This window comes from Sarcophilus harrisii, chromosome 3 (assembly GCF_902635505.1).
Source record: "Sarcophilus harrisii chromosome 3, mSarHar1.11, whole genome shotgun sequence".
Classification (NCBI taxonomy): domain Eukaryota; kingdom Metazoa; phylum Chordata; class Mammalia; order Dasyuromorphia; family Dasyuridae; genus Sarcophilus; species Sarcophilus harrisii.
The window spans coordinates 138,254,297-138,279,585 of NC_045428.1; the positions used below are offsets into that span (position 1 = coordinate 138,254,297).

Consider the following 25,289-nt stretch of genomic DNA (forward strand, 5'->3'; position numbering starts at 1 on the left):
AGGCTTTTTATCACATTGCAGAAAATGTGCTGATAACATTTAGATGCTTCATTTTCTACAGTAGGTAGTTAAAAACAAGCTTAAAGTATATATTCCATTTGGAAATATTTGTCATTTTGTCTTCCTTTTTTCCTTTTCAACCAAAGTTTGAGAAAAGAGATTTTCTATTGTGAAAAGTCTAAAGTCATCTTTTTCTATAAATGGTAAAAATCAGCCATGGTTTTATGTAATAGGCTGAGGTTTGAGTTAATGCACTGAGGTCCCAAGTACGTGAGGCTAAATAGTAATTGGGCTATACTCTATTAATATACATGATTGGATAAAGAATGGTCCCTGCCTACTCTCTGTGCAAGTCCTGATGTGGTGAATAGGAAATGACGATTTTGGGTGGGTGGAGGCAGAGAGAGACAGGAAGAGAAGCTGGGAGAGATTGGGCCTGGGTTCCATACACCTAGCTGCTGGTCGTGTGGCTGCTGGTCTAGCTAGCTTCTTGACTCAGCTACACACATTGCTATTGCCCATTCTTTTCCACCTCTGATCTTTCTTCACCAAGAATAAAGACTGACGATTTTCCCCTAACCTGAATTCCTGACTCTGGCTGATTTTAAAATACGTTATCTTCACAGTTCTACATATCTAAACATGCAGGTTTGTACACACACATATTAATGGATGCATGAAAAATTAAAAAATAAATTGAGATAAGTCTTGCTTTATAAAGTGTTCAGCTGAGATAGGCTATTCCTAATTTCCCACTGTTCAATTAAATTAAGTAACTCAACCAATATTTATGAATTACCTTCTACGTACAAGGTATTGTTAGATACTTAGATTACAAAAACAAACAAGGAAAAATAATTTTGCCCTTAAAAAGCTTATGTTCTTTTTCAATTCCAGCACATGTTTTCTGTTCAGAAGTTAACTCTCTTTAAAAGATTAATAGGAACTTACATACATACATACACACAAACACACACACACACACAAGTATATGCAACAAAAGTGCAAGAACAATTTTTGTATTTTGAATTTGAAGTATATATGTAAAGAACTGGCATCGGGCATTCAAGAAGATAAAAGTTGAGAAAGCAACTGGGTCTCACGAAATATACACACCAAAAAAGTGTTGGGGATGATATAATTTTAAAATAATTGCCTCAATGGAAAAGAAGTAGAAATTGAGGGAATGTCCATGAATTGGGGAACAGTCAAGCAAATTGTGGTATATGATTTTGATAAAATATCACTGTGCTTTTAAGAAATGGTGAGCAGATTGATGGAAAAACTCGCATGCAAATGCAAACTAAAATCAGTAGAATCGAGAACATTGTATACAGCAACAATATTATAAAAAAATAATTGTGAAGAACTAAGCAATTCTGAGTATCATAAATATTAAATCAGCATAAGAGACCTGTGAGGGAATATGCTATCCACTTCAGAGAAAGAATCAATAAATAGAATTATGTTTAGTATGGTTTTATATACATATGTATATGCATGTGTGTGTATGTATATGTATTTGTGTGTAGCCTTTTTTAAGGTGGGCAGGAAAGGAGGGAGACAGTTCAGAATGTAACAAAAAAATCATTTAATTAAAAAAATAAGCAAGGACTCAAGCTGTTATAAAGAAGGAGAAATACAACACACACACACACACACAAACACACACACACGCACGTGCGCAAATGGACAACATGGATTCTATTTTATCTGAAGCAGGGGAAAAAAACAAAAAACTAACAAAAACAAATCATCAATTACTGATCTACATACCTATTTTTTCATTTCCATGAAATCCACTTGAGGTTAAACAATCTTTACGTAAAGGATGTCCTAGAGGGAAGACAGACAGATAGACAAATTGAGAGAGAGAGAAAGGCTTTTACAAGTAATTTCCTACAGTGGAACAAACTCCTCCAATTATACAACTAAGAGGTTGAGAAAATATGAGATCCCATTATATTACTTGATTTTAAGGAACTGTTGAACTCAAAAGAATAAAATGCAATTTTTAAAAAATTTCTTCAAATTAGATTCTTCTCATGTATAGTCAAAATCATATAATAGGGATCCTTTACAAACTCACTATGGGAATTACTTTATTCAAGGATCCACTGAGTACCAGAATCAAGGAAAATATTAAACATGCATTTATTTTTCCAAAGGCACAGGTGTTATCAGCAGTGTCATGCATAAGGGATTTCTTTCTGAAGAAAATGCTGATTTTCTATTAATGGAGAACTCAAAAATACTTTAAGATCTAGTATAATCCACATTAACGAAAAACAACAACAGCAACCACCCTAACTGGATGAAAAATATATATTGCTCAGATAATGGCATGCTGTTGGAAAATCAGCAGGTAAAATGATTGCATCAACATAAGTATCTTAGAGAAATCTTATAGATGGATAAATAATGATCTAAGTCTGAATTGACTTGGAAGAAGAAAATGAACTGAATTGTATTTGGGAAGCCATAAAGAATTCTCAATAACCCATAAACTGCCCAATCCTTCCCATATTTTTAACACCAACAATGTCCAAGGGACTTTTTATCAAATGCCTAAGAACAATGGAATATAGAAATCACAAAATAATATTACAAATGAGTTATATTAAAATAGAAATTTATAATGTGGGCATAAGTGCATTCCCAACAAAGACTAACATGCAAGAAGCAGTGTAAAATAACATTAGCAAAAATAGAGATGATTAAAAAAGGAGGTATCCTGGTTATGTGGCAATATTGAGAGGCAACATACAAACAAGCCATGTGATATATTAAAATACTAAAAGAGCAAAAGTAAGCCCCCATTGCATTTGGATAGTTGCTCAATGGAGAATTTAAGAAGACATAGATAATATTTGCACAGATGATAAGCCATGTAGGGGGGAGAGACCCTTCCAAATGAAGTAACCACATTACTAAAAATGATAGAATCATCAAAAGAAATATGTAATAATATACAAATATAACCAGTATTAATAGTTTACAAAAGAACAATTTTGCTTCTCAATCATTTTCCTGGGAGGCAGAGGCAATAAAGGCAGGAAATTGCTATGGTCTCCCACAAACCACTCCAAATTCTTTTAAATAACGACCTAAACAAATTTTAGAGTGTTAGAACAATACCGAGTAGAGCAATTTTCCAGCCTAACACAATTTAGAAGGTCAGCAGGAAAGGTCTGTGGCAACAGGGTGGAAGTCCAACATGCAATCCTGGTGCAGACCATACCAGTACAGTCCCTGCCCCAGTGCCAGCAGAAGAGGAATTGTCATAGAGATCTTTGATTCAGCAGCAGCAACACTGGAGGTTTCTGGACCTATCAATACCAAGGCAACTTGGAAGGTTGGCAGAAAATCTTTATCACATGGGTAAGAGGGCCTGGGAAATGAGCAAACCAATAATGGACTTGGGCAGTGGTAGAGGTGGCAGCTTCCAAAAGCCTCTTCTCACAAGATCTCTCTTTACTAGCACTGAGGAAGGATTGTTGTTGCCTTAGCATATTAGAACAAACTACAGTGGGACCAGGGCACTCCTAAAAGCTACAGGACAAAAAAAGTGCTTGTGATCAAGTCCCTCTAAAGATCTCTGAAAACAACTACACAAACCCCCAGAAGCTTGGGACAGTGCACCTCCACCCTGGAAACAAAGCCCTAAATTAACAAAGAGTTAAAGATTGATAGGCTAGGGAAATAAGCAGACAACAGAAAAAGATTCTGTCTATAGAAATTTACTAATGTGAAAAATAATATCAAAACACACACACTCAGAAGAATATAACAAGTCAAAGCTCTTACATATAAAGCCTCCAAGAAAAATAAGGATTGGACTCAAGCCATGGAGGAACTCAAAAGAGATTTTGAAAATCAAGTAAGAGAGATAAAAGAAAAAATAGTAAAAGAACTGAGAGTGGCACAAAAAGAAATTTTAAAAAAGTTAATGAAGAGAAATATGTCATAAAAAGTCAAAATTGGTAAAATGGGAAAGGAGGTACAAAAGGTCACTGAGGAAAACAATTCCTTAAAAATTAGAATAGAAAAAAATGGAAGCTAATGACTTCATGAAAAATTAAGATACATTAAAGCAAAATCAAAAGATGAAAAAAAAAATTAGGAAAAATGTAAAATATCTCATTGAAAAAACAACTGACCTGGAAAATATAACCAGGAGAGATAATTTTAAAATTATTTGTCTACCTGAAAGTCATGATGAAAAAAAGATCTTGGACATCATATTTTAAGAAATTATCAAGGAAAACTGTCCTGATATTCTAGAACTAGAGAATAAAATAGAAATGGAAAGAATCCATCAATTCCAAAGATGATCCCAAAATGAATACTCCCAGGAATATAATATCCAAATTCCAGAATTTCAAGGATAAGGAGAAAATATTGCAAGAACTCAGAAAGAAACAATTCAAGTATAGTGATACACAGTGAGGATAACACAAGATCTAGCAGCTTCTACATTAAAGGACCTGAGGACTTGGAATATGATATCCCAGAGAGCAGTGATACTGGGATTACAACCAAGAATCACCTACCCAACAAAACTGAGTATAATTCTTCAGGAGAAAAAGTGGAAATTCAATGAAATAGGAGGTTTTCAAGCATTCATGATGAAAAAAACTAAAGCTAAATGGAAAATTTGATTTTGAGACATAGAACTTAGGAGAAACATAAGGAGGTAATCAGGAAAATATCATAGGGAACTTAATAAGGTTTATCTGTTTATATTCATACATGGCAGGATGATACTTGAAACTCATTAGAACGTTGTGATTATCATGGCAATTAGAAGGAGTTTGTATAGACAGAGGGCACAGGTGTGAATATAAGGAAATAATATCTAAAAAAATGAGTGAGAAAGAAATGTACTGGGAGAAAAGGAACTTTCTCGCAGTATTGAAGCATTAAAAAAAAATCACTGGAGAATAAAAAAAAAAAAAAAAAAAACATGGCAGGCAAGTGTTGGGAGAGAAGGCATGAAGTCCAGCAATAGCAAATTATGAGATGGCTACCCCAGGCAGTCTAGGACAATTTGGGAGGAATTCTCCAATGTCCACCTCCTATCCTTTCCAATCAGAAGGAGAGGCTCAGGATATGGAGAGACAATGCATATGGAGTATGGTGATAGGATGGAGTATCCTTGAAAGGATATCTTTGGAATATGAGAGTCTGGAGATGATGGAGTCAAGGAAAACAGCCAAGTGAAAAATGATGTTCTATTTTGTATTTCTTAAATTTTAGAGGTCTGTTGAATATCCCATTGCAGATGTCTAGCAGTTTGCAATAAGAGTTCACATTCTCCGATTGGTAAATGATCAAAAGATATGAACGGTTTTCAGATGAATCAATCAAACTATTTATAATCATATAAAAATACTCTAATACACTATTGATTGGAGAAATGCAAATTAAAACAATTCTGAGCTATTACTTCATACCTATTAGATTAGCTAATGGGCCAGAAAAGGAAAATGACAAATGTTGGAGAGAATGTGAGGAAAATGACACATGAATGCAATGTTGGTGAAATTGTGAATTGATTCAACCATTCTGGACACTAGTTTGGAACTATATCCAAAGGAACTATAAAACCATGCACCTAATAATAACATTGCTAGGCATGTATTTCAAAAGAGATTTTTTTTAAAGAAAAGGATTTATATGTACAAAAATCTTTATAGCAGCTCTTTTCTCGAGGCAAAAACTTAAACATTAAGGGGATGCCCATCAACTGGGGAATGGCTAAATAAATTGTGGTATGTTATTAGAATGGAATGTTATTGTTCTATAAGAAATGATCAGGATGCTCTCAAAAAAATCTAGAAAGTCTTCCATGAGCTCATGCAAAATGAAATGTACTGAGCACAAGAGTAACACCAACATTTTGAGATGATAAACTGTGAATGACTTTGTTATTCTCAGAAAAACAACGATTCAAGACTACTTTGAAGGACTGACAATGAAAAATACTATCCATACCCAGAGAGAGGATTGATTGTATCTGAATACTGATTGAAGCATACTATTTTTAAATTTTACTTTTCTTGAAGTTGTTTTCTTTGGGGAGGAGGGAGAAATATGTGTTTCCTTTTACAACATGGCTTTTATGGGAATATTTTGTATAACTTCATATGTACCTTCTCAATTGGGGAGGCAGAAGGGAAGAAGAAAATCTGGAACTCAGAGTTTCAAAAACATGTTTAAAAAATTTTACATGTAACTGGGGGGAAATAAAATATTAAATAAAAGAAAATACTCTTGAGAACAATAGAGATGAGCTCTATTTCTCAAAAGAAAGACTGGAGCTAGAAATAAAATGTAGGAGTCCTCTGCATAGAAATAATAATTGACCAATAGAAACTGATAAAATTACCCAAAAGAAAAAAATGCACAGTTATCCCTTTCACATCACAATTTTCCTTTTTGCATTTTTAATATCTCATAGGTCTACATAAAAATTAAATCTTCTCTTCTTTTTAATAGCTTGGAATTATGGGAAAGTTTTATAGAAGTCACAGATAACAAAAACCAACAGATGGTAGAAAAAAGTTAGAAACTCAAAAATGCATAAAATATATGTGTAGTATTTTATAATATAGCTTATGACCAAATACATAACCCAAAGTTTAAAATAGGTACTATAAACATCCCATAAAAGAAAAAAAAAATCAGACTTCTCTGATACAAAGGATGAGCCAAAAACTTTTATGAATATTTTCCACAGGGGACACTGTAGTCCTCACCACACAGAAGGAATAACTATATTGAGAAGAAAGAAAATAACCTAAGAAAAACCTGTTGGATAGACAGAATTAGAAGGTGGAAAATGAATGATGTAATAAAGAATAGGAAAATGAAGACAGATCATTAAGGTGAGAAGATATTTATGAAAACCTGGGCATTTCCTAACCAAGAATTTCAGCTGATATCCCTTATCTTTAATAATGACTTTGGGCATTCTTTATTTTATTTGAAAGAACTTTCTTTTTCTGATTTTGAAACAGCAAATCTAATTCATTATCTTCTTCCACCTGCTTGCTATTTCTTATCGAATACATTTATCATATATTTGTTATGTCTAAAATATTCTCTTTACATATAATTTTGTAAAAGTTTTTTTTTTTTTTTGGGGGTGGGGAAGAGGAGGTCACTTTTACCTACTGGGTTTCTACAACTTCTATCCTTTACCTTTGCAATACAAGGTTTTGTCTACCAAATATAATATGATAATAAACAAAAGTCATTTCTTGATAAATTTACTTCCCAAGGAAACAAATAACATGATTTAGCATGAAAAGTCAAAGTTATTTGTAGGATAAATGAATTTAAGAAAGACTTCTGAAATGAGAAAGTGAAAATTCCAGTCCATTGATTATTCAAACTAATGGAATATCCCCAGCAGGCAAGAGGATTAAAGATGCCTAAGGAAAAAAGACAAACTATGCAGAGAAAAAAAGGATAAATCTACATAATATCAACATTTGTTTGAAAATCTTACTGACCCAGCTAACCCTTTCAAATATATCCAGGTCCAATTTCAGGCTGATTGTAGAAATCAATCTTTTCGCTTAAGATAATGTCTGTCACCTAATTTTTGATTCATAACATTTTAGAGTTAAAGATACCTTAGAAATTACATGGTCAAACTCTAGTTTTCACAGATGAAGTGATGCCCATTTTGTTGTTACTTGTCCATGTTATTACAGCTAAGTTCAAGGCTGAATTGATTCTATATCCCAATCTTTTCACTCCTGACACACTGACACTTTTCTGATAGGTTTATAAATGGAGTAGAAATACAGTAGGTGAAATATTCTTTTTTTTTTTTTTCAAATTTGTCTTATCTCTTCAGAGTTTGTGGGAGCCAGATTTCTCTAATGTAATTAAAGTAGAAAACCAAAGGGGCCAGGTTATGAGGGATTTTAAATGTCAAGCAAAGGATTTTAGATTTATATAATAAGGGGTGAGAGGTGACATGTTCTGACCTATGTACTGTAGAAAAATAAATTTGACAGCTGAGTGGAAAAGGGACTGGAATGGAAAGAGTTATGAGTCAAGAACACTAACTAGGAGAATATTTCAATAGTCCAGGTTTGATGATGAAGGCCTGTAACAAGATCATGATAGTGTCAAAGGGGAGAAGAGAATATATATATATATATATATATATATATATATATACATACAATGTTATAAAAGTAAAATCAACAGGATGTAGCAATAGATTGGATATAGTCAGTGAGAAAGAATGAGTAGTTGTGGATGACATCTAAGTTGCAAGTTTAGGTAGAACCTTCTATAATAAGAGGGAAGTCAGGGAGAAGGAAAGGATTGGGAAACAAGAAAAATTATGAGTTCAGTTTTGGAAATATTGAGTTTCGGAGTCTGATTCTAGATGATTCACATCTGATTCTAGATGTTCAATCAGCAGTTCTAACGTGCAAGACTAAAGGTTAGGAAAAGATAGGTAGATTTAAAAATCTTCAGCATAGAGATAATAATTGAATCCATGGAGATGAGACTACCAAGTGAAATGGCACAGAGGAAGAAAATGAGAAAACCCAGGATAGAACCCAAAGGGTCACGCACTGTTAGCAGAAATGTACCAGTCAAAAATGCAGCAAAGAAGACCAAAAAGTATTTATCAGATAGGTAAGAAAAATAGGATAGATTAGCGTTACATAAAATACAGAGTAAAGCGTATCAATGCAATTAACAATGTTAAAGGCTTCAAGAAAGAGTAAGAGGTTAAAATTTAGAAGATTATTAGATCTGACAAATAAGAAATCACTGATAACTTTAGAAAAAGCAGTTTCAGTTGTATTATGAGATCAGAATTCAGATTGTAAAAAAGGCAGCCATTGTAGAGGACTTATTAACCATAAAAAGAAGGAGAAATATTAGATGATAGATATCAAGAATGGACAAAAGGGTCTTTTGAGATATGGGAATGTTTGTAGGCAGCAGGGAAGCAACTAATAGATAATGACAGATTGAAGATAAGGGAGAGAATGAAGATAATAAAAAGGGGCAATTACCTGTAGAAGGCTAGATAGATTGGAATCACAAGTACATATAGAAGGATCTGCTATGTCAAGAAGGATGACATCTTTATGTGAGACAGGGGCAAAAGAAAAAGGATGTGGGAGCCACTAAAGGATAAGATGAGGAAGTGGGGAGAAGAGGGAGTTCTCAATGAATGAATTCAATTTTTTCACTAAAATATGTCAAGGTTCTCAGCTGAGATGGTGAAGGGAGGGGAAACTATTAGGAATGAAAAAGTTCAGAAAAACCATGGTAGTGAATAAGATAGTAAATCAATTAAATGTAAGGGCAAAAGAACTGCCTTGACACAGGAGCCAGTTGAAATGATATAACATAAGTTTGTATTGAATATAGTTAGCATGGTTTTATTATTTTCTCCAGCTTTGCTCAGATACACATGGGCAGAAGTGAAGGCAGCAGATGGTAGAAATAATGAAAGAATGAGGATTGGCAGGATATGACTCTAACAAGAAAACAGAATCTTTTTGATATTAACTGGCCCACAGCAAGTCAGCAACAGGATCAGTCCTTAAACTCTAATTTCCTATACTTTAATTTTCATGTTTGAGAGATTCATTTGGTAGCTGAATTCACTAATACTACATCATAATGAGAAAAAAAAGTCTCTTAAATGTCAGGAAACTAAAATGCATCAAAATTGTTGGGGAGAGGAGAAGAGGAAGGGAAAGGATTTAATATTAATTCGTACTAGACATGAAAAATAAGAATTATCAATGAAATATATCTACTATTTCCATCAATTTAATTTGCTTAAAGAGCTGATAGTGTTTTCTCACCAAATTTTATCATAATAAGCTGGTAAGAGGCAGTTATAACTGAATTCTGCACAAATTCTAGTAGGTTTAAGAAAGCTGTAAAGTTTTACAATATATTATCAGAATATTCCTCAGTAAATGACTTTTTCTCTTCTCCTCCTCTTCCTTCTCCTCCTCCTTCTTCCTCTTTCTTCTTCTTTCAGGGCAACTTATGCACCTATTTCCTAAAGCATAAAGGAGTTTCAATCACAATTATGAAAGAATATGCCCATACTGATAAAATATAACTCCATAAAATATTGAATTAAGCATTTGCTTTACTAAACTATATAACTTCAATGGATGAATATCTTTGATAAGGACAGAAATAAAATAAATAATTTAAGTAGGTTATCTATCTCTGATCTCCTGACTTAAAGAAACAGAGTAGACAGGTCAGATTTTAGTAAATATAACCAGAGTTCAAGCTCTCTATCTGTCTACTACCCACTGGCTGTATGATTCTGGGCAAATTACTTCATCTCTAGTGTCCCTCTCTCTAAGACAAGACCACATTTTGAAGAATAGTTCTGGATCAGCTTTTGTAGAGGAAGTTACCTCAGTGGGAACTCCCTACTGCAATGAAATCATAAGACCAGACCAAGTAGAAACATTATAATCTAATACAGTATAGCATGCACAGATACTTGAGAAAACAGAGGTTTATATCTTAAATAGCAATTTAACATGTTCTCCAAAAATATGTCTTTTCATATTAATATTTAGAAATGCAAATTCCTAATTGATTTCATTTTTCATATTAAACATTCTAGATATCATAGAGTTATTAAAATATTTTTAGAGCTTAAAAAGTAGAGAAAACACTATTTGCCTAAGTTTAAAGTCTTGTATAATTTTATATTATTATCAATATGCCAGCAGAGGGCGCAAAGCAAGTTTAGAATTTCTATTTATGCTTAATTTGGAGTCATTGCAATTATTTTTGATTTGGATGTTCTTCAGTTGCTTTTTAGTCATGCCCAACTCTTCATGACATCACTTGGGGTTTTCTTGGCAAAGTTAATCGAGTAAGTTGCTATATACTTCTCTGGCTCATTTTGCAGAGGAAAAAACTGAGGCAAACATGGTTAAGTGACTTGCCCAGGGTCACATAGCTAATGCATGTCTAAGGCCAGATTTGAACTCATGAAGATGCATTGTCTTGACTCCAGTCCAGGCATTCTAACCAGTATGCAACTCAGCTGTCCAAATTTCATACTGAAAGCCTATAGCAGGGCATGAAAGAGACCTCACAACATGTTTAAAATGCTCAAAAAATACATGTATAATTCACAGTTACAGATTTACTGTTGTCCTTTATTTCTCTTTATCTAAGGATATTAGACCTAAGAAATTCTAACTTTTAAAATCAAAGGCTGAAAAGGACTTACTACCCTCTCATTTGACATGTGAGGGAAAAGATTTAGAAAATTCCTACTAGAAATAAACAATAGAGCTAAAATTCAAATACTGGTTCTCTGACTCCAAATACAGTTTTCTATATTAGTGAATCTGTTTTTAAAAGAAAAAACACTGTATATGAGCTTTAAAAATAAAAATATGAATGAAAAATTTTAAAAAACAAACTGTTATGATGATTGTATTTTAATTGTCTCCTATTAGCAAAAAAAAAAATGAAGCATTATTTCTCCAAAGCAAAACAAATAATTAAAAATAGAAAGGCCTGTCAGAATTTCAAGACAGTTTGGATTATTGGTAAGAAACTATATTATGTTTTGCTTTATTGGGGTGTAGAGGACTGGAACTCTGAAAGGTTGTATTTGAATTTAAGACAGCAGAGCACTTAAGGCTAATTACCTACTCAAGGTGTGATAATGGTTTTATAAACATATGGTGATGTGATGGCTCTCCTCAGGATTGGCACTTGCTGAATGTCGTGATGAGGTAATCAGAGGCAAGGATTGGAAGGCTGAGGGAAAGTGTCAGACCCTCTCTATCACTGGATGCTGAGGAGAGACTCCAGAGTCCAGGATTCATTTTTTGGAAAGCCACATGGCAGCTTGCCTGCCTCCTTCACTTCTCCTCCTAAAGACCAAGAATTTTGACTGATCCTGACTCTAACTGATCTGAACTAACTCTAACTGAACTAACTCTGAAGCCCTCCAGAGAGCTAGCCCAGACATTTGGGGGATGGGGATAGGGCAAAGGAAGTTGTTGTCTTCAAGAACTTCTGTCTATTGCCCCTTCCCTATCTAAATTATTCACAAATAATAGAGGCAGAAGGGATTTCAAAGGCAGTATGATAGGCAAGGTGATCTTTATTATTTTCTTTTTAATTGAAGCTTTTTATTTTCAAAATATATGCAAGGAAAATTTTTCAACATTGACCCTTGCAAAACCTTGTGTTTCAATTTTTCTCCCCTTTTACCCTACCCTCTCCTCTATTTGGTAAGTAATCCAATATATGTTAAACATGGTAAAAAATATATATCTTTATATATTTTATATATATTTAAAAATATATATATGTATACAGTTATCTTGCTGCACAAGGAAAATCAAATCAAAAAGGAAAAACATGAGAAAGAAAATAAAATTCAAGCAAACAACAAAAGAAGTGAAAATGTTATGTTATGATTCACACTCAGTTTCTACTGTTCTCTCTCTGGATGTAGATGGCTCTCATCATCACAAGATCATTGGGACTGGCCTACACCATCTCATTGCCACTTGCCACATGCAAGGTTATCTTTAAATACAATCAATAGTTGAGGGAAAGAAGAATATGAGACTTAGAATCTTTCTGTTTTATTCAAACTTAGCTAAAAAGGGAGACATTATTGATCTTATCTATAATACCAGATAGTCTGGAGCTATTTGGGCCCAGATAGATTTTCTTCTATGAAGATGAAAATGGGAGTAGAAGGAAGACTTCTGGTAGTTTCAGAGAAGAAAACAAAAGAAAGCAAGGAACAATTCCTACTTAAGAGATAATAGTTAATTGATATGGATATGGATCTTTCCAGAGAATTCTACTAGTTCCAAGAAAATGTGCTTGAATTGCTCTCCCAAGAGTGAAAATCAGAACTTTATGAAGGTGTTGATGTTGAGTTTTATTGGTTTGCTTTTGTTTCTCATTCTATCTCCTTATCTAAATATGAAAGTTAATTTAAATTTCCCAAAGCCAAGAGAGTAACTGGGAGTATTTTTTTGGAGCACCATGCTACAATGTCTCCTTGCTTCTATATATTAACATACCTGATCTATTACCTGATCAACTTAATTTTTACCTTCAAAAATATGGTATTCCAGGCCCTCTGTTCCTTTATTTTCGAAAATGCCAGATCCTGACTGTTGCTCCAAACTTGATATTTGAATTGTTTTTCTCTGGCAGCTTGTAATATTTTTCCTCCTGAGGTTGTAGTTCTGGAATTTTGCAATAATGTACCTTAGGGTTTTCTTTGTGAGATCACTTTCCAAGGGTGATCAATGGATTCTTTTAATGAATATTTCCCACTCTGTTTCTAGAATATTAGAGCAATTTTCCTTAATCATCTCTTGAAGAATGCTATCCAGGCTCTTTTTTTGATCATTGCCTTCAGGTAGGTCAATAATTTTAAATTGTCTCTTCTGAATGCATTTTCCAGGTCAGCTGTTTTTCCAATGAGGTATTTCACATTTTCTTCCATTTTTTTCATTCTTTTTAGTTTGACTGTTTTTTGCTGTCACACTCATTAGCTTCCATTTGCCCTCTTCTAGTTTTTAATGTGTGATTTTCTTCATTTAGCCTTTGCGTTTCTTTTTCCATTTGGTTAATTCTACTTTTTAACAAGTTTTCTTTTTTCTTTTCTTTTCTTTCTTTTTTTTCTTTACGTAATTGGGGTTAAGTGACTTGCCCTGGGGTCACACAGCTAGGAAGTGTTAAGTGTCTGAGGCTAGATTTGAACTCAGGTCCTCCTGGCTTGAGGATTGGTACTCTACATGCTGCACCATCTAGCTGCCACTAAGTTGCTTTCCTCAGTCAATTTTTTCCTTCTTTTTCTAAGCTATTGCCTCTCTCTTGCATATCTCTCATTTCTTTTCCATTTTTATTTCTGCCTCTTTTATTTACCTTTTAAAGTTTTTTTTTATGAACTCTTCTAAGAAACCCCTCTGGGCTTGAGACCAATTTATCTCGCTCTTTGAGATTTCTTCTGTGGACATTTTGTCCTCATTTGAGTTTGCATTTTGATCTTCCCTGTAATCACAGTAGCTTTCTATGGTCAAGCTTTTATTTCTTGCTCATTTTCTTTTCTTTTCTTTAGGTATTTCCTCTTTATTTTGTTTTATTTTGTTTTTCTTTTATGGTTGAGCTCTGCTTCTGGGATATAGGAGGGAGTTGTCCCAAGCTTCCTGTGCAGTTGTGAGTCTTGGCTTTGAGTAGAACTGCCCTTGTGGTTGCAGGGCACAGCTTTGCCTGCTCTTTTCAGGAAACAGCCTGGTTTCCCAGAGTTTGCCTTCTGAGCTGGGACTGGAAGCTGTGCTTCTCTACTGAATCAGGATTAAGGGTCCTAGTTGCTGATTTGCTGGGATTAAGACCCTGTCATGGGCTTTCCCAGACTCTGTCTGAGATGTGCTAAACAGCCTTTTCACCCTAGTGAGACTGACTTTTCTTGGAGTTTTTTCACTCTATCTTGAGCTGGAGAGGGGTTTCATTCCAATAGACACTGTTTTGGGGCTTGGTTTCATGTAGTTTTTGAGGATAATTGGGAGAGCTCGAGCAGCTCCCTGGTTTTACTCCGCCATCTTGGCTCTACCTCCAGAAGGATCTGAATTTAATTTTTAAATAGTTCCAAATCATTTTTAATGATTATTGATTTATAGTAAAGGTTAAGATCTGATCCTACTAGACCTCATTCCTTCTCACTTTTTTTCCTTATTCCCTTTGTGATTTTTTAGCTTTGTTTCCTTCATATGAATTCCATTATTACTTCTTCAATATCTTTAAAATAATATATTAATAGTTTCTTGTAATGTCCAGACTAGCTCACTGTCAGTACCAGTCCAATCTCGGTACCAGCCCGAGTCCTTGATCATAGGAGAGGAGTGAAGAGGTGAAACTCACATGGATGGTCAAACATAGAGTCCATATTCCCTCAGCCTTACATATCCTAATACCCTTACATGACTATAGCACACTGTGCATGTGCTAATTATAGACTATGTATGTGGAACCACATAAATAGCTTGCTATTGTATGTAGATGTCTCTTTGTCACTTGGTATCACTCTGCTTTAATTACAACACAGGTTGTCACTCCCCCTGACTTCTCAGGAAGGCTGAGATGCCCCCAAGGGGGATGAAGAGCCAAATCAGACATGTCAGCAGGTTCCCTGGCTGGAATGGAAGATCTTATAACTCACCCAGAATTCCCCCACTATCTATAGCCTTCTAAAGTTTCTTCCTTTGTATTGTATTATATTGAATAAATTAATTTAGGCAAGATTTTATCATATTATTTCAATCTACCCATGAATAATTATATTTTAAAATAATTATTTAGCCCTGTCTACATTTCTACAGTCTCTTAACAATGTATGGTTTCTGGTGTATCGTGAAAGGTATACTGCTATTTTATACCTTCTGCAATTATTTTCGAATGAAATTCCTCTTTCTAATTCTTTTTGTTGGATTTTGTTGTTCAAATTACAAACCTAATGAAAGGAAGGCAGACTTGAATATATTTATTTTATATCTTGAAATTTTGCTGACTTATTTGCTGAAAAACAGTTTATTGAAAACTAGGCAAGGGATCTAACTAATGAGACACCCCAAAGGCATTAAACAATGAAACTGGAAGATTAACAAACAGATAAAAGATAAAAAAGACCGGCAAAGATTTTTACATCAATTTTTTTTTTTTACCCTCACAATCAGAAGATCCACTACATTCAGACTAGCGAACTTGGGGAGAGAGTGAGGATGATGACCTTTGTGCAGTTCTGCATAATTTAAATATGATTCACATTGCAAGTCAAGAAAGCAAAAATATCATTGGTCCCCTTCTAAAATGAAGGACAAATGAACAACCAATCAAGCATCACTTTCCTCCCACCCACAGTATGGGGAGACTTTACCCAAAAAAAAAAAAAAAAAATGGTATCTCATAAACCTTTATGAATTGCCCTAGCTTCCCATACCAAATCCCATATACCCCCCTAGGGCAACATTTTGTAATTCCCCCCAGAACAAAACTGACCCTGGGATGTGACTGATTCCATCTTTCCTGAGAAAGCTTTTTGGTGTAAGGACATAAAAAGTCCCAGCCAAAACTTGGTGGATATCTAAAGCTTCATATAAATAAACTTTACTCTGCCTTGTTGAGTGTTTTTATTTCTATATGTAGCTTAAAGGTGCCACCGAATCCTTACTAAATATCTTTGCAGCATTAGGGCAAAGTAACCAACCTTATATTTAATGCTCAGTGCTCAAAGTGCCTTATTTCTTCCCAACATTCATTCTGAGCATGGCATTTGAGCCAAGTCAGTAAACATACATGAAGTTTTGCCTGACCTCCTTAGCTTCTGGGGCCTTTACTCTCAAATTCCCTTAGTTTAATTATTTTGTATTTATTTGATTTATTTTTTATTTTGCAATATTTATATATACCCTGGTTACCCACCTCCATCCATCTACCTGCCTACTACAGTCCCTATTCAGATATATGCCCCTTCTGGGCAGGGATTGTTTTATTAAATACAGATGTATCCCCAGCACCTAACAGGGTTTTTGATATATAATCTACTTTTAATAAATACTCATTGATTGATTGATCCTGCCTCTGATGCTTACTTACCTATGTGACTAGGGCAATTCACTTCTATTTCTCCTACCTGAGTTTCCTCAACTATAAAATGAGGAGAAATACTAAATGGTTAAATAAATGGTTTCTGAAGTATCATGCAGATCTTAGGTTTATGGTCCATGATCTTTGATCTATCCTAAGACCCTTGTCATTAGTCTCCATGACTTTAATTTCCCCCTCCAATCTGTTCCACAAATGGCAGGAAATTACCAAAGAAAACAATCCTATTCTTTGACCCTTAACCTCCCCCCCAAAATCTCCAAAAAATTTAAAGCTCTTAATCATAATTCTGAAAAACATTGATTAATTTATCAACTTCCCTTGTTTTATTATTGCCAGTCTCTTTTCCAGCCATACAAATTTATCATTCCTTATAGTACTTCCAATTTACAAGTAATTCTTTTCTCATTACAAACTCTTATCTCTGCCTTTCTTCCAGAATAATTATAAGACCCATTTTCTTCACAAACCTTTCTAGATTTGTCATAATTACAACCCTTGTTTTTATTCTAGATCACTCTGATTACTCAAACATTTTATTTACATCTCTGTAGTTGATTGAATACATTTATTTCTGCAACAATTCACATTCATATATAATGTGTTATACCTGATCTCTGATGCCTATGCTGTGAAAGCAAGTTATAAATGAAACCAATCACCCAAAGAGATTAATTATTGAACATATACAAAGAGCTGGCAAGAAAGAAACAAAACCTTTTCTCAATAACCTTACAATCTAGTTGGGAGATAAGACACGTATACATTAAAAGCAAACAAAAAAGAAGTTAAGTAACAATGTATAGTGCTAAGAATTATAATTGCCTAGGAAAATTTATAGAAATTCATTAAAAGTTTATGTTTTGGGGCAGTCAGAAAAGTTTCATAGAAACTAGAATTTGAATAAGAAGAATAATTCAGATATATGGGGGTGGGAGGGGGAAGCATGCCATTCCAGAGGACATTCCAAGAGAATGACCTGAACAAATGTTAGCAAGACAAAAATGGACAAAGCATATTTTGGTGAAATAAAGGTTTCTGGCAAAAATGGAGGATGCAGGAAAATAATAGGAAGAAAACTTTTATATATCACCAAAAAAAGAGTTTGTTTTTCCCTTCTGTACCTCTGGTAACTAACTACATTGAATGACCCTCTGTTATACTCAGTTTTAGCCTACAGCAGATTATTTTTCAGCAAGTCTTCATTATATTGACATTTTAAAACATTCTTTCTTTCCTATTTGATTAATTGTTTGGGGGTAACTATGTGGCTTTGACTTAATAAGCACAATGGACATAAAAATGCAATTTCCTTACTTTTGCAAATTTAATTCATGTTCTCATTATTTAAACATTCATTTTCATCTCTCCATTACTATAATTAATACTAACAGCAAGTTGCTACTGTTGCAAATCTCAATCTACTAATGAGCTAAATTAAAGTTTTCCTTTTTATTTGAAGAATCATTCACAGAAGAGAGTTCCTTTGATCTTAGAAGAAAAATTATGATTTCTCCTCTCTGAGGTTCATTCACTAGGAGTTATAAAGATGAATAAATAAATTGATTGTCTTGATGCCTTTTTAACAAGCTGGCTTTAATTCATTACCATGGGGGAGTTGCAAAAGAAAAATCTGGAATATTTAAGGGTCACTTATTTAGACTAAATGGATCATAGTAATTAAGCATTTTTTAAAAGACTATATATTTGCCACTAGAGTTTAGACATGTTTTATTAAATAGACATCCCTGTGAGATCTGAGTTCCTCTTCTATTTAGCCTTGATGGGCTTCTATGCACATCCTGAGGATATTAGGGAATTTCCTGCCCCATTAATGTACTATTTCAGTTTTCCTTTTTTCAGAAATGAAACAGGGTGGATCCCACTCCAAATGGCTATTTAAAGAATACTAACTGGTGCAGTGATTAACAACAGGAAGTAATGTGTATGTAATTGATATAATTTGTGCCAGAGGAGATAGTTCAGAGTGAGAGGAGACAATACAAAGTCTAATTGTTTCTTAGCTGTTAATGATTACAAAAGTCTGGGGTTTGGAGGAAAGTATTTACTTACTTATACTTACACTTATTTTTAAGTCACTCTTACTAGCTTCATGGCAACCTCATTTTCATTTCAACTTTCAGTATTTCTATCAATCAATGAACATTGCTTTGTTAAGTACCTGTTATAAACTAAGATTTGGAAGTACAAATATAAAAGCTAGTATTTGCATTTATATAGCTTATGTGATACTGGGACATGCACTATGTTCACGAATGAGTAAATACATTATAGATACAAATAAATTCTAAGTGATTGGAAAAAAAATTAAAAACTGGGGGAACTAGGAAAGGTCTCTTCTGGGAAGAGAAACTTTATCCAAGATCTGAATAAACTTAAGGTTTAAAGATAAAGGTAAGGAGAGCATTAAGAGCCTGTGCAAAGTTAGAGAGATATGAAGTAGAACACTGTGTACAAGGGACAGTTCATAGTCCATTTTAACAGAATAGATAATATTTAAAGAGTTGATCTCAAAGTGAGAAAGACCTGAATCTAAGCCCCACTTCTAACATATACTGACTTTGGGACTTTGGTATTGAAGAAAATATACGTAGAATCATCGCCCAAAAAATAACCTGGAGAGTGAAGGGCTTTAAATGCCCATTGAAATGTTTTAATTTCTTTATTTACTAAATTCAACAGGCAGCAACTAAAGTTTCCTGAGCAGGAGTTATTTCACTAAATTTGACAAAATGATTAACATGTAAAATCAAGTTGAATTTGTCCTAGTAAAGTTCTTGGAATGCTATAAAAAGATCTAATTTACATAATTTTCCCAGCCCTGTGATTTCATTTATATGAAGTTAATTCTCATGGAAGAAATTCCTAGTAAGTGCTACTTTCTGGGATAATGAGAAAAACAATTAAGTGATTTGTCCAAAGTCAATAATAAAAATGATAATAATAATAATCTGACTTTGATACTATTTCTTGCACAGATGTGGACCTTTAAGAAGCAGAAAACTTTAATAGTCAATAGTTAATAACCATTTATTAAGCACCTACTTTATACCAGACAGTGTGCCAAATATTGGAGATACAATAAGAGACAAAAGATATAATCTGTCCTCAAGGAGCTCACAATTAAATGAAAGCATAAGTGAAGAAATGAATAGAAATATGAACTAGCACATTCTTTGAAGAAGGAAGACACTAGAATTAAGAGTTTCTGGGAAAGGCTGCCTGTAGAAAATGGTAATTTAGGTAGGACTAAAAGGAAACCATGGAAGATCAATACATAAGGACAATGCACAGAACTGAGAGATGGAATATCTTGTTTAAGGAAGAGTAAGGAGGCCAGGATAGGTGTAAGTAGTGAGTAAGGCATTGCAGGAAAGAAGATTAGTAGAAGCAAAGGTTCGCATCAGGAAACCATTGAAATTATATATTTTAAATCCAAGCATTAATCTAGCAAGGATATACAGAATGGATTATAACTGGGAATAGTAGAGGGAGTATGGGTCGTTGTGAGAGAGGGAAGAAAAGAAAGAGTGCTGGAGAGTTCTGGTGCCTTTTTTACAGTGAGGAAAAAGGCACTGCTGTATACTAATATTCTAAGGATACAAAAGACATTGATCAATGTTAATTGAAAAAAGTGGGTATTTGTAACATCATTGAATAGGCATCCATTCCCGTTCTAATCACTGATTAGCATAGGAGACATTTTGCCATTTTGCAGCAAATTACCATCAACTGAAGTAGAAATGTAAGGTTTGTTGTCTTTTTTAAAATTTTGATAACTATGTATTTTAGATCATTTTGGATGACTTTGGTTCAACAAAAAATGGTTTTTGACCAGCACAAGTACATCCATTTTTTAAAAAATAAAACAATTTACATGAATGTTAGTAAGGTCAACATGAAAAACTTAAAACATGCTACCCTCCTTTCCTGTTTTGCATAGCCTGGAGAAGAAACATGAGCTTTCCTGCTTTTAATTCCCAAACAATTTCTCAATTTAGAATAAGCTAGTTTAAGAAAAAGCAACATTTTTCCTGTAGAATAAACAATTATTTTAATGTTTGTTCTTAGCTTAATCTTATTAAACAAGTATTTATTAAGTACCTATCGTTGTGGCAGATAATAAATTTATATGTCCCAATACATAATGGATAGACTGCTAGACCTAGTGTCAGGAAGATTCATTTTTGCGGGTTCAAAATTGGCTTTAGACACTTCCTAGCTGTGTGTCCTTGAGCAAATCACTTAGCTGCATTTGCCTCAGTTTCTCATCAATAGAATGAGCTTTAGAAGGAAATGACAAACTCCAGCATCTTTGCCAAGAAAATCCTCAAAATGTGATTAGGAGGAGTCAAACAAGACCAAAAAACTGAAGAATGCGTAAAACCTCATGTGGATAAATGCTTTATTCACAATCCAAAGTGTAATTTGGTTCATATTATGTCCCAACTATAATAAATTTGAATTAATTCTACTGCTAAGATATGAAAATATTGGTGAGAAAAAGACTGGAGATAGTACATTGCTTGTGCATTGTGAACTATGGCAAAATGTTTGCTTAAAAAGTTATTTTCATACTCTGTTCAAAAACTGTAAATGAGAAGGGATAATACTTATTCCATAAGGATCATTTTGAGCCTTGCAGTTCATAGTAAGTTAAAACTATCAATTGTTGGACGGTTTCTAGTTGTTCTTTTTACAAAGAGTATTGTCTTAAAGCATCTACTTTTTTTTTCCATTCAAAATAATCAGTCTGAATGCATGTACCCTGAAAGATGGCAAATTCTAAGTGAAAACTTCTAATGAATTTTGAAAAACATCCTTTTGATTAGTGGAAATTACCCTCTAAAAGTCAAACTTTTAATTAATTATAAATAAATGAGCAAAATTTTGTTTTTTCTCTTACATCTTATGGGTCAGTCAAAAAATCAGGGAGTATGTTTTAAATTTTAAAATATACTTTGTAAACACTATTTTGAGAAGAAGTAGGAACCATTCTATTACAGATATCAGATCTTCACTGCAGCTCTTTTGTTCTTTTGAAAATTATGTATGTTTTCCTTATGCCACTCTATAGTTAGTGGATGGGTAGAGAAATGGTGAAAATCTAAGCAACTAACTACTCTAAGTGAGAACAAAATATTATCCTACTGAAACTCTACTGCCCCATCAATATCACTCCTTAACATTTGTATACAGTTTTAGTATGTTTATCTTTTTGTTTTTCACAAATTTAAAATTTGAAATACTGTTTTAGCTTCCTTCACGATTGCCTCAGTATAAACAAATAAATAAACAAACAAATAAAATAAATACATATCTATATCTATCTATATACATATATACAGAGAGAGAGAGAGAGAGAGAGAGAGAGAGAGAGAATTAAAAGCAGTATAACAAACTCCATAAAATTCTCTACCAATTGAAATCATTGTATTCCTTCAAGGCTTGGTTCAACTGCAGCCAATTCTTTCATGATTGTCTTGATTCCACCAATCCATCCACCCTTATTTTAAAAAGCTCTTTCTTACTTTAAAAAAAATTATTTTACATTATTCATTGAATCTTTCCTTTTTGCTTATTACCTTCTACTTCATAGAATATATATTTGTTAGCATATGATGTTCCCCATAGTCAACTACAAATTCCTTAATCCAAGGAACTATGCCATTTTTCATTTCTGGTTCTCCTGGGCCTAGCACAATGCTTTACACATAGTAAATATTTAATAAATGTTTATTGAATTGAAATAAATTCAATTTGTGGAGGCCTGGGAAAGTTCTTGCCTGCCAAAACATATCCCCCATTTAGTCCTGACATTCTGCCTTAAATTCCCACCCACTTATTTCCCTTAAGGCACTGACAGTTTTGTTAAAAGCCAAATGTTACCTAGGAGAGACTGAAGCTTATATTATTACCAGCCATTAAAATCTTTAATTTATCAGATTAACTAGGCAGGACCACTAGGGAAGTCCTGAGGAAATGGAGCATAGGACAGGGAAGTTTGATAGTGAGAGGAAGGCCTTTTTTGGATAGGCATTACAAAATGGGATGCCATTGAGAGTACTCCTCCTACCTGGACATCTAAAAACGTAAAGGATGTAATGGGGGAAACAAACTTCTCTCATTCAAGTTTTGGGCCTTTCTTTTAAAATAATTCGCACTTACATAACACTTTAAGATTTGCAAAGTACTTTATAACTATTCTCAAAACAACCTAGAAGGCGAGTGTTATTACTGTCCCCATTTTACAGATAAGAAAACTGAGACTGAGGGAAATTAAAGAATTTGTCACAACTAGTTAAGTGTCTGAAGCTCAGTTTGAAATTTACTATTCCTGACTCTAAGTCCATCCCTTATTCAAAAGTTATCAATATTATTTTAAAGCAACCATTTTATTTTCAATTTCAAGATGTATAAGATACTGTATGGAGCTTTTTATTGTTTTTAGGGCTATAACCAAAAGAAAAAAGAAAAAAAAATCAGGTCACTCTCCATATTATGAGACTTCTAGTAGCATAAAAGGCGGGGTGGGAATTTCTTCTTGACTGATATGAAAAGTTTTGAGCAGAGTGAAAAGTCAGGACTCTGGTTTTTTCTGCTACACAATTAGAGCTTTTAACACTGTGGCTAATCTGGATAGTACCTTTAATACCTGTAAATTGTTAAAAAAAAAAAAAAATCAAGAACTAGAAGCAGCTATCATACTATAAGAAATGAGAGACACTGATAGAATACCTGAATAATAATCTCAAAAATGAAGTAGTCCAGTGTCCCTCCTCCTGTATTTTACCACTGGGACTTTGAAAGAGTAACATGGAGCTCTTATGAGGGAGGGAAAGAAAAAAGGAAGTTATCCATTAATTCTCTTGATACTTCTATTAATAAACTTATGACAATTCAGAAAATTCTGGGTTAGGTGTAAGGGAGTATCTAAATACAGGTTTAGGAAGATGTAAGGAAACCTAAAAGAGACCAAAATGAAAGACACCACTCTCCCTTATCTGTCAACTAACTGTCATCTGACATTTATGTCAACAGAGAAAAAATCCAAAGAGACCCATAGTTTGAGGCATGATCCTTAGCCATAAGCCTGCTTTCTGAGAGGAAGAAGAAATGTATGATATAGATTCAGCTATGAAGATTGTCCACAGCCATGGGAAGTAGCTGATGCTTCCATGGAGAAAATTTGTTAGACTAGCAGAGCAACTAGCAGACAAACATAAGACAAGAGCAGGGAAAAAAAAGGCAAAACAAGTAAATCTTGTGATAGGGAGAGACTCACAAAAGGAAATGAAGGTAGGCATTAGAGAAGATGGACAAAAAGAATTCTAAATAGGTAGGGGAGGGAGGAGTGTTTAGAGAAAGATGCTTTGGACCATTACTGAGGGGTCTTATTAACACAGTTTAGTTAATTTTAAAATTTGGGACAATTTAATCCTTTGTTCCATGTAGTTTCATTTATGATTTCTTGAAATAGGGGTTTGGAAAACCAGACTTTGATAAAATCTGGAATTCAAACGGAGCTATATGACTAAGCCTTAAACCCAAATCACTCTGATTGGCCAATAATTGGTCCTAGCTCAAGCCTCTCTAGATCATTGTTTGGGCTTTGATGACCCAGAGAGAGTGTAAATAGTAATTGTTTTCCTTTCATCCAGAAACCCTGAGGGTCTTCCTCTCTCAGTTTGATTTTCTTTTTCTTTTCTTTTTTCTTTTTTCTTTTTGGAGGCAAATTAGGCCATCTTTTGTTTAATTTCTTTCCTAATCTTAAATCACTGAATGGGTATTGCCTCAGACAAACTGAGACCTGGGAAAGGTCCCTTGTCAATTGTTTAAAAACTCCTTTTTTTTTTTTTTTTTTTTTTTGCTAAGTATATGCTCTCCCTACTCATCCCATATTTACTATTCCTGGTATCTATTTTACCTCTTCATTTTGTCCATAACTTCTTCTCATAAATAAAGATACCTTTTGGCAAAGAGAATGTCCTTGTGAATTTGCTACATGTGTCTTGCACATACTTTTTTTTTTAATAATAACTTTTTATTGACAGAACCCATACCAAGGTAATTTTTTACATTATCCCTTGCACTCACTTCTGTTCTGATTTTTCCCCTCTCTCCCTCCCCCCCTCCCCTATATGGCAAGCAGTCTTATATATGTTGAATATGTCACAGTATATCCTAGATACAATATATGTGTTGCACATACTTTAAATTAGGAATTGCTATGTTGACCCCATTATTCGGTGGTAACCTTATCAGAAGAGACTATTTCCTAAAGAGATTCTAGTTTTTCTTGTTACAGACTCTCTGTTGCAGGTCAATCATCTCATTTCTTATCTGGCCCCACCACTTTGAGACTTCTCCGACCAACTTCTCCAACATGAACCTTCAAGAACCATTCCCTACACCCTTTTCAGTTCCCCTATTATATTATAAATTCTTTGAAGGCAGGGACTGCCTTTTGCCTTAATTTGTATCCTTAGCAATTAGTATAATGCATGACACCTAAAAAATTATTTTATTAAGAACTCATACAAGGCAAGCAAAGGCAATACAAGGATACTCTCAAGGTATCTCTT

The 25,289-nt window shown here is 33.8% G+C and overlaps 1 long non-coding RNA gene across 1 annotated transcript in view; it reads right to left on the reverse strand.

Moving 5' to 3' along the window:
• The window catches only part of LOC116423015, a 32,483-nt gene extending 22,420 nt beyond the window's left edge, over positions 1-10,063 (reverse strand). Inside the window, exons 1-2 of the long non-coding RNA XR_004233505.1 lie at positions 9,861-10,063; positions 1,777-1,836 (exon numbers count right to left, since the gene is read on the reverse strand). This is a non-coding gene — a long non-coding RNA (uncharacterized LOC116423015). The remainder of the gene's footprint in view (positions 1-1,776; positions 1,837-9,860) is intronic.
• Between the last annotated feature and the right edge of the window lie 15,226 nt (positions 10,064-25,289).